The sequence below is a fragment of the Syngnathus leptorhynchus genome, chromosome 7 (genome assembly GCF_054491065.1).
Source record: "Syngnathus leptorhynchus isolate UIUO chromosome 7, UIUO_Slep, whole genome shotgun sequence".
Classification (NCBI taxonomy): Eukaryota; Metazoa; Chordata; class Actinopteri; order Syngnathiformes; family Syngnathidae; genus Syngnathus; species Syngnathus leptorhynchus.
Genome location: NC_141201.1, coordinates 10,236,021 through 10,246,313, shown reverse-complemented (window position 1 = coordinate 10,246,313; position 10,293 = coordinate 10,236,021).

The window sequence follows — 10,293 nt, the reverse complement described above, 5'->3', positions numbered from 1 at the left end:
TTATAATGCCCTTTTTATGTTAATAATGCAATCAGAACATGCAATAACCCGATTAAATGATCAAGATCGTCCCAGAATTACTAAATGAACACTTAAAATCTTCTCTCATTCATTGCTTCAATATATTAAGACTTTACACAGTAACAGTAACAAAACATATAACAAGCGGAAATGAAACTATGCAGCTCCTGTATGCTAATGCAATGGAACTCATGTTTATTTTAAGTGGAAAATAATATTTTTCTTTAAATTATTGGATTAATATTGTATTTATTGTCTTTGTGTGTGTTTTATTTACTGGCATTATGTTACAGCTACTGTTATTGTTGGTGAAGTGTTCTATAAATAAAGTTCAGTTATTTTGCCAGCATCCAAATCATGACAAAAAAATTATGTCAAGGCTCTTGCTGTTACTATTGTCAACGTAATGCATTATCCTCAAGTACTTTCACTTCATGACTAGACCCTGCTCTTTCCCACCTTTTGTCAGTCTACCTATTTCTAGCTTTCTATTGCTCTACATGCTGGAGTAAGAACTCTTGCCCTTGCCACAATGGATGTGTGCACGTGTGACTTATTGAGCGTAGCTGTAGGTGGATGGTCATTTAGGGTCGTGACCCTTCTGCTGCATTCTGTTTCGATTGCTGAGCAGTGACTCTCCACCACTCGTTTTTGCTCCCTCTCACTCTCAGACTGGCCTGTAATGGATGACGCGCGTGCACAGGCATACCGATATGTGAAGAAGAGAAGGTGTAGGAAAAGAAAAGGAAGGACGATACTAAAATGAAGAATACGTGGTCAGGAAAAGAAGCAGTTATGAATCTGGCAGCAAACAAAATAGTGATAGACACAAAAGAAGAGGTACAAGTGTGCAACAGAATGCTCAACGAGCCTATAAAAGCCGAGCAGTTGCCATAAAAGGACATGCAATCCGCTGTGAAATGTCAAGGCCATTTGTGTCATTAGGAGGCAATGACAATGGGTTGGTAATGAATGTCATCTGCTGGGTTTAACCTCATTTGGCTGCGTTATGCTACATGCATGACGAATACTTTGCCAGCAATGTATCATGAAAGTCAGCACAAATGAGTTTCCATAAATGGCAGAAAGTGCCATTAACCCTGTTGCTATTCATACAACCAAGTTGATATTTTCAATTTGATGTCATTTTATTTACCTTTTGTCATGTTTTTGTTTGGTGGAATCAAGTATTGTGAGATTTTTTTTTAAAATTTGCCTTGGCTCACTAAAGGAAAATGATAAAGCGCTGCGCTAGATGAAAGCACTTGTGCTGCAGTCTATCACAGGATTAAGAGCAAGCAAGAATGTTGAAGTGGATGGACACTCTGGTAATCCTTCACCTCATCTGACCTGCATGTTTTGGACTGTATGGAGAAAACGAAAGCATGTGTAGGAATACATCAGTATAGAAGACTCAGACTACACATCAGGTAGGAATTGTTAACAATGTCATGCTTTCCATTCTCCATTAGAACTGCTGGGTTGAAAATTGGACTAACCCTGGAAGTTGGAACAATGTGACCCAACTTTGTTTTGCAAAAAAAAAAAAAAAAAGGTTTGACACTCCTGGGTTATATTGTACATCAATTTCTTCAGCTGTTTTAACATTCAGGCTTATCTGTTTTTCCAAAGAAACATTTATCGTTGCAGTCAACTGAATGCCTGCAGTCAACTATAAGTGATTTGTTGTTAACTTATAAAATAATGCTAATAGATGTTTTTAAATTACCTCCTGCAGTGTTGCGCCTCATCAAACACCAGCACCTTTCTTTTGAAAATAATGATATTCCATTTTGAAGAAATACTGGAGGGAAAAAGAAACCAAAAGTTGTGATGGTGGCTACTGCAGATGAGAAGTTAAAAAGAGAATCAATGATATCTCATTATTAGCCACAGGCAAGAACACTTCAGACTTGAGGTCACAAAGAGGGGAGATTTTATGAGAATTATTATCAACTTTCAGGATAAACAACAACAAAATCAGCCATAAAGATGCCTTTGGCTAAAGGAAATATTTGTCAAAAATTACATCTCAGTCTCTAAATTTCACAAAAAAAACAAAAACACTTTAAAAAGTTCATATTATTATGTGTTGTGATACAGTAGTTATGATAATAATATTGAATCATGGAGTTATATATAAAAAGATGGCCTGTGAAGAGCGCTCCGACTTGCATGTCCAGGCATTTTCTTAACTTTTATTATCAATGAGAGCACTAAAACACAAAACACTTGTTTTCGTCAACAATGGGAACTGACAGAGACACTGAGTAGACTGCAAGGAAAAAAACTAAGAAAAATTCAATGTGATTAAATGCGTGATAAGTAGCCTGAAAAAGAAAGGCCAATTAAATGTGACTGATGGTATGAAGGTGCATGATCTGAGGGGAAGACTATCCCTTCTTCATCACTGAGACAAAGAGACAGACATGTAATAAGAGCTCTGGTCTGGTTATGGGTGAAGGGGGATCAATGAGCTGGATGAAAAAGGCCAAGTGAAAAATGAAGGGTCTGAGTGTGGGTGAAGTGGGGCAGGAGATGAGTGCAAGAAGTGAAAGAGGAAAGGAAGTAGCAGCAGGAAAGACACATCAGCCATTCTTCATTGTGAAGTAGTATGAGTTGGCGGCCTACGTGACGCGCACAGACACATGGCGTAAAGATGTACATACGTCAAGGCTGCTATGATTGCTGATGACTAGCTTGTGCTAGACAATGATTGCACTGATGACACACAACCACCTGCAAAAAGAAAATAGACAGAAGGACACAGGGAGAAGTGAAATAAAAGCCAAAAAAGAAAGAAAGAAAGAAACTTTTCCAATGGCATCAGAAAGCACATAATAAATGTTTTTCTGCACGTTATTCAGGGTGCTGATTGTGACGTGGGCCCAGGTGCAAATACAAGTAAAACATCGGGATAGGAGCAGGAAAAATTATTGTATGGCTGTGGTTGGAGAAAAATGCTCATTGTCAGACAGGGTTGAGAAAAATTGGGGTGCAGGCGCATCAGGATCTGAAGTAGCTGGGCAAGGGAAGAGCGAGATGCAAGAAGGCAGGAACAGAATGTAGAACAGGGAAGAGAAATGATTTCAGAACCCAAACTCAAATATTCTTAATGGCAGGATGCAACAAACTCAACAGAGGCTGTTAACGCTCTGGCTGTGTGGCGAGACAGCTGCGTTAGTTGGATGAGATGCAACTGCTGGCTGGCTCCAACATGCATGTGTCCAAACCTGCAATTTCACATACACACACACACACACACACACACACACAAACACACACATGTATATATATATAAATAGGAACTGACCTGAGGATATAAAAAGGGAAAACCAGAGAAAAACATGTATCATTTGCAACCTCCTCTGTCCTCAACAAAGGTGTCAAAACCCGGTCCAAAAAGTAGCAACCCTGCCATAATTTATGTGCAGTGGTGCTTCTACTATATATCAAGTCAAATTTATCAATCACAAAATGTGTCAAAGGGCTTCACGTGCTCACAATTGACAATATTGACAACATACCCTGATCTTAACCCCAGGAGGGCAAGGGAAAAAAAAATATCGAGGGAAAAATAAGAAACCTGATGAAGGCACCACAGATGGTGGATTTTGAGAAATGCTTTTTGATGTAATTTCATGGAGAAGTCAATAAAAAATGTTAAAGATCAAAACTGAGTAAATTATCTTGCCCATTTTTACGTCACTGCCGAAGAGTTTAAAAAGCTGCAAAGAAAACATCAGTCGGTGAGAAAAAAATGGGAAGACCTCTTCCTTTTCTCAAACAAGATTTCCATTATAAAAGTTAAATTGATCGGTACCATTCCGCCTGGCACACTTCTTTTGTGGGATATGAAACAGAGTGGTAATCTTTTACATTTCCATTGTCAAACATTGTTAAGAGCACAGTGGCGTAGTTCCACAGAAGAGGATCTGTCAATTGGATTAAAATATATTTTAATTGGTTTAAAGATTAATCTTCAAATGGGCTTGGAAGAAAGCCCAAAACACATGCGGTGCAGCAAAAAGTCATGAGGTGGGTCAGGGCAGTGACAGAACTAGTAAAAAAAAGCATACAAATGAAGTAAATCAAGTAAACTCTAATATCCCAAATTTGGCTAGCACTAATTGCTTTGTTAGAACTTGACACTTTTTGCTTTACTCCATGTAATTGAAGGAAAGTTTGCAAATGGAACATAAAACATGTGCTGGGTTCCAGGTCAAACATGGTATTTAATAAAAGAGAAGAGGTGAAAGTGTATAACGGCACTATTCTGCCTAGCACTATGGAGGCAAAAAGCGGCACAAATATGATTTGAAGTCAACAATCTTCTTTCTAATCTTTGTTAAAGAATGCATGGGAGAAAAGGAAACAGAACACACACTAAGGCACACACGCACAATGAAGTCTGTCAGTGATGTGTGTTGTGCTCTACTCTACTGCCATCTAGAGTTTTCGGGTGACCCCTGTGCAGGATCACGTATCATAGTGATGACGTGCGTCACAATAACAGTTGCCTTTCCAACGCTTTCAACATGATCCCTTTCACAGACAGATGGGTTGAAGGATAGTGTGTGTGTGCGTATGTGTGTGTGTGTGTGTGTGTGTGTGGGGGGGGGGGGTCTCCATGGCCAGACCGTTCAGAAAATGTGACATGCAGCATATATCACAAATGACATGTAATTTGTCATATTTACGCGTCAACAAATCCAAAGTGACACAGGGGGAGTGGTCATGTGTTGTCATTTTGAAAAACGATTTACGCTATGTGGCCATGAGAAGCATGATATTTTTGTGATATCATGTCGACACGGCTATACAGCTTCAATGTGTGTGTGAGCTCTTAATTCTGCCACGTGTCAGCAATGGCAATGTGGTACAATATTAGATAAGTCTCTTATCTGACATTGTGTTCAGTATCTGTCTGTTATTTTTGTGTTGACACTGTAGGAACTGTGCCATTTGCTTCACTGCTATGAAGAAAATGCGTGGCTTTATTATAAACAAAACTTTGCAAAGATGCTAAAGTACATATCGCACAATGGAGGATATTTATGAACACAAACAAAAAAGAAATAAATAGAAAGCCTCACAGGCATTGCACAGAGTAGACCTACATACTGGCCAGATGTAAGATAATACCTTGCTATTATTCTTTAAAATGGGCAATTTTATCAGTGTATAAGCTTATTTGCTTTTGTGCCAACAGCTAGATGGGAAGATATTGCTGGTATGTATCAAGTATGAACCGGGCGAGACAACAATCTAACCTAGACTACACAGCTTCACAAATCCAACACATCACTATAAGTCCACAAACCAGTATGTATGATTTTTCGTACTTTTGCCTGAGTTTGACTAAACAACACACAATTATTTGTGGATACCACTCGATGAGTGAATCAGAGCTTGCTGTCTGGTTTTTACTTTGTATAGGTTCATCGCATGCCGCTGCCTTCTATTTCACCGATGTCTCTCGCAACCTACAAAAATATTGTCTGTAAGCCAGGCACATTCAGAGGGCGGGGCCAATGGTCGATTGACAAATATTCAAGCCTACGTGTTGATCTGCAATCAATAATGCGCATGTTGAAGGGCAAAGCACAACTGTACGTACATGCTACAAAATTGGTAAATACTTGCTGCACTTTAATAAACATACATGTCGAAATCAAAGAAATGCAAATGAAGACTCCCTTAAGAAGTAGCCCAGATAGTGCGCATTCTCCAGCTTTCGCCCCAACTACTCTTCAGCACACACTTCCATACATACTGTACACTACATAGACACACTTGAGATGGACAATTTCTGTCACCACAGCACTTTCTCAAACTGACTCTGATTAAACAGCAGCTTAGAGTGCTTTTAATTTCATGGAAGAACAGACAGTGAGTTATGGAGGCCCAGAGAAAAAAATGGGAGGTGAGGCAGGGGAGAGCGTAACGGATGCATGGACAGGAGAGGCAAAAAAGGAAGGAGGGCAGTGACTCGATAGTTTAAAAAAAAAAAGAATGAAACACACAAGTTTGGCGGGATATTAATTATGCCGAAAGGTGTTGATGATAGACAAGCATTTCGGGTGATGGGCACAGATGACGGCGATGAGATAAAGGTGAGAGCCAAAAAGATTTGAAGACGTGGGAAATTTAGAAAACCTTGAAGAGGAGGTTAGGGGAGAGGGAAAAAAAAGATGGATACGCTTGCCAGCAGGTGCAGGCCTTCAATATTTCAAAAACATAAATAATTTAAATTCAAGCTAAAAATCTGTGAATGCTGTATTCGTAATTTGTCTCTGTCTTTCCCTTCTCATCCCTACTCACACACGCGCATATGCACAAAAACACACACACAATGACAGACACACACACAGAAACACATGCACGCACACAGGCACACACACAGAGACACACGCGCACACACAGACGGCTTTTTAGTTAGCACTTGAATTGAAAGGGGAGATTATTGAAGATATCAACCATGGTGATGAGACCATGGGGGCAAACTGTCACAATGTGTTCCAAGTGAAAACACAAAGTGAATGCGTGTGTGCATCAACTGCAAATAAAAAGGAGTAAAGCCACCTAACTGGAGCAATTTAAGTGCGTGTGTGTGTGTGTGTGTGTGTGTGTGTGTGTGTGTGTGTGTGTGTGTGTGTGTGTGTGTGTGTGTGTGTGTGTGTGTGTGTGTGTGTGTGTGTGTGTATGTCTCAGGCATACATATTATATATTTCCCTTCTAAAGTGGTTCAGTTGAAGATCTTTTTAGCATACAGAAAAGACATTGTGGACTATAGGAGACACTAAATCGGTGCACAGACAATCTTTCATAACGTTTTTTTTTTTTAATACAGGGCTTTACAATACATGGTAAAGTAGTCAGCTATTCATTTGCTTTAAAGAGAACTCTGTGGCCTTGAGGGGAACTGTGCACTTGCTCGCTACGGTATTGGAATGATAATAACAATACATGAATTTTAATGCCGTGCCCTCTAAGAGATGGGACCTTTAATCTTGAATGTTTAAGTATGACCTGAATGAGGATATTGGAGCCTGCGTACGTGAACGCGACATCTTACCTTTAAACTCTGAGCAGATTTTAATCTTACTCAATAGCATGTTTGTGAGATCAATCTGAAAAGAGTTCAGTCAAGTTGTCTTTAATCCATCGGCTTCAGGAATCATTTAGGCTCATTTGCATCGGAATGCAAAATTTGCTTCAAAGATATGACAGTATTTTGACGTAGGAGAAATAAACAGTGTGTGGAGCATTAGCTTATGTGCAAGCATGTGATTTCAAAATCAAAGTGCCTTCATCTAGTCAGTGTGGTTTTCATCTATATGTAAAAAACATACCTTGAGCCATTTGAACTTAGTATAGCAGCAAGGGGCCAAACAAATACAACAGGAAAAAGTATTAAAGAGTTTCTGGGTGATTTTTACCACATCCATAGTGTGTTGTGTCTTGAGTCAAGCTTTGAGTCAATGTAAAGGTCTAGTCTTGTTGTAGACTGTCAGCTTTTAAGACTAGAAAGGTCAAACCATGTTGATAATGTGTGTCTATCTATGGCTTCAGAGCTTCTACTGTCAGTGGGCTGTGAGGTCTGCTTCTCTAGAGGAAGCATTGAAGGATATTGTGATGTAAAATTATAGTCATCAGAGTCTTGAGGGAGTATAAGGTGAGGTATTACGCACAGCCGCATGCCATCATCTTTGTTTAGACTGTCCTTTAGTAATCCCAGTGCCTCTTTTCCGTCAATTTTCTGACGCAAGTCTCCATCTTTCCACAGTCTGTGTATACTCTAATTCACCTCTTCATTTATCTTCACAGCATCCTGACTCCGCTCATCTAACCTCGCAATTGCTCATTTTCTTATTGGCATCTCCTTCCTCTTTACCTGACTCTGCCTCAGCTCATATTCATCCTACCATACTTGGGCTGCAAGTATTCTCATTTCTTTCTGATGGATGGTTTTCATCTCAGTGTTGTTTTGTGTTGCCATCATTCACACGGTTCTGCTCTAATTCACGATGCTAAACGGTAAATAAAGGGACGCAGACACACATGTGCACATAAAAGATAGAATTAAGTAACCTAGGTGGTTGCAGGTCAATGCAATGGAAAGAAGATTGTGTTTTTTGAATACATTGCCGAGCGCAAATAATTTTCCTCTATTGTATATTGTGCAATCAGCTTTGGAACATTGAAGAAGAAGAAAAAAGAACTAATTAAAACTCACCAAAGCAATGCATATGTAAATATACATTAACCCAGTGCCAAACTACCGGCTTTCACTAAACTTCCTTTTTTGCATATTAATGATTACTTTGTGATTTGAAGGATGTGTGAAAACATCTCTGATTTGTCTGTATATTTTTCAGTTGGCACACCAGTTTGACTCAAATATCCCCTGAAGCAACATTCTCTGTCATGTGCCATCTTGGTAATGAATGTGCAGATTGGCAGAGGATGCGAGAGCTTTACTGAGATGCTCAATGGACCGGAGGAAGCAGGGTTGTATGCCAGTTACGACTGCCAAAAATTATGTAACTAAATTCTTGCTATAACGTGCTTCGGTTCAGGTCATCCTTCCTCATTGGTCTTCAAGCACACCTATTGCAGCATTTTAGTCATTTTTCTGTTCAAATTGTTGTCTCTGCGTGAAAGAACTTTAATGTCAAAAAAACATTACATTAGCTCATGTGTTTCTGAACAGCATTTATTTTTTTTAATGAAGGAATTTAATAAGTTATAGTGTACCAGCTCTTCGTATGCTGTATAACCATGCTCTTGTTACAGTGGTGTATTCATTTATTTGCACAATATTACATCTTGGGAATGCTAAAATTAACCATGCATCAACATCAGGATGAGGAGTAAATTACATGACAACTTGATGTATGTTAATTATGATGCAGCCTGGCAGTCTGAGCTGCCAACTCAAGACTTCAACTAAATCACCTGCTACAAAACTCATACATATAAATGAAGCTATCTTTAAAATAGACTATACAAATAGAGATCTATGTGTCCTTTTACCGGTTGAGGCAATATTACAAAGCTGAGCCCCTTAATGTATGGAACGTGCAAACCCTTGTTACCACCTAATAACTACCACCTCTATTATGAATTAAAATCATCAATGAGTGAACCGAATTTTTTTGCAAACACTACATCTAACACCTAGAATTACAATAACTTATAGAATATAGACACACATTATTACAGTGCATATAGGAAATAGGGTGTGCATAGAGATTTATGTCTGTTAAATTGTTGAATGTCATTTACTCTGTGAGCACACTTCCTGTAGCCTCCAAGCAAATCAAATCAACACCAATCCAAAATATATTTGTATCCCACTGAGGAGTAAAACTTTTGAAAAAAAAAAATAAAAAATTCCAGATTAAGATGATCGATAGTACAACAACCTAGCCAAAAGTTTTGTATTGTACTGCGCCTTCATTTCAATTCGCTTTCATTCATGGTCCACTTGATGAGCCAGATGAGGAAGATTAGCTTCCTCCAAAAAGCTCACTAATTTACATGATCATTGTTCAGCCTCATTGCTAAACTACTAAGGAAAGGACAGAAGACAATTCAAATAAGATAAGCACAAAAATAATTTCGTCTCCGCTGTCCACAGTGGAATGCAAATAGTGGTCAAAAACTCAACAGTTAATCCAGTAAAAGGTATTAGAAAAAGCATTACCTTGTGAGGTACATTGAAATTTTGCATGATATACTGATGTCTCATGCACCCAATTTTGCAACTTTCCCACTTTCTAGTTTTAGAAGTGATCTAACAGGCAACACAAAAAAGTGGCCTCTGGAGAAACAGAGACCCACAGTTTCATCTCTCATGGTCACAAGAGCACTTGTTCGGACTACACTGACCACTCAGACACATCAATATCAGTCGTGCATTGGACACACACACACACACACACACACACACACACACACACACACACACACACACACAGTGATGAAGTGTGCTAGGATTTCTTTCTTTTTCTTTGGCTGATTGGTTTATGTGATGAACATAAACAGTGACTGAAACATCTCAGTAAAAAAGATAAAAATAAAACATCTCAGCATTAACACTGTTTCCTTTAAAGTGACAGGAAATTAAATTCTGATCATAAAGATGGAATGTGAAAGCAAAGACTGCAATTTAAATATTTAATCTTCATTTTCCCCGTGTGTGCATTTGTGTAATATTTAGAAAAGTTGTATTTCAAGGCGTCGATAAGAAGAGCTACAGTTGCA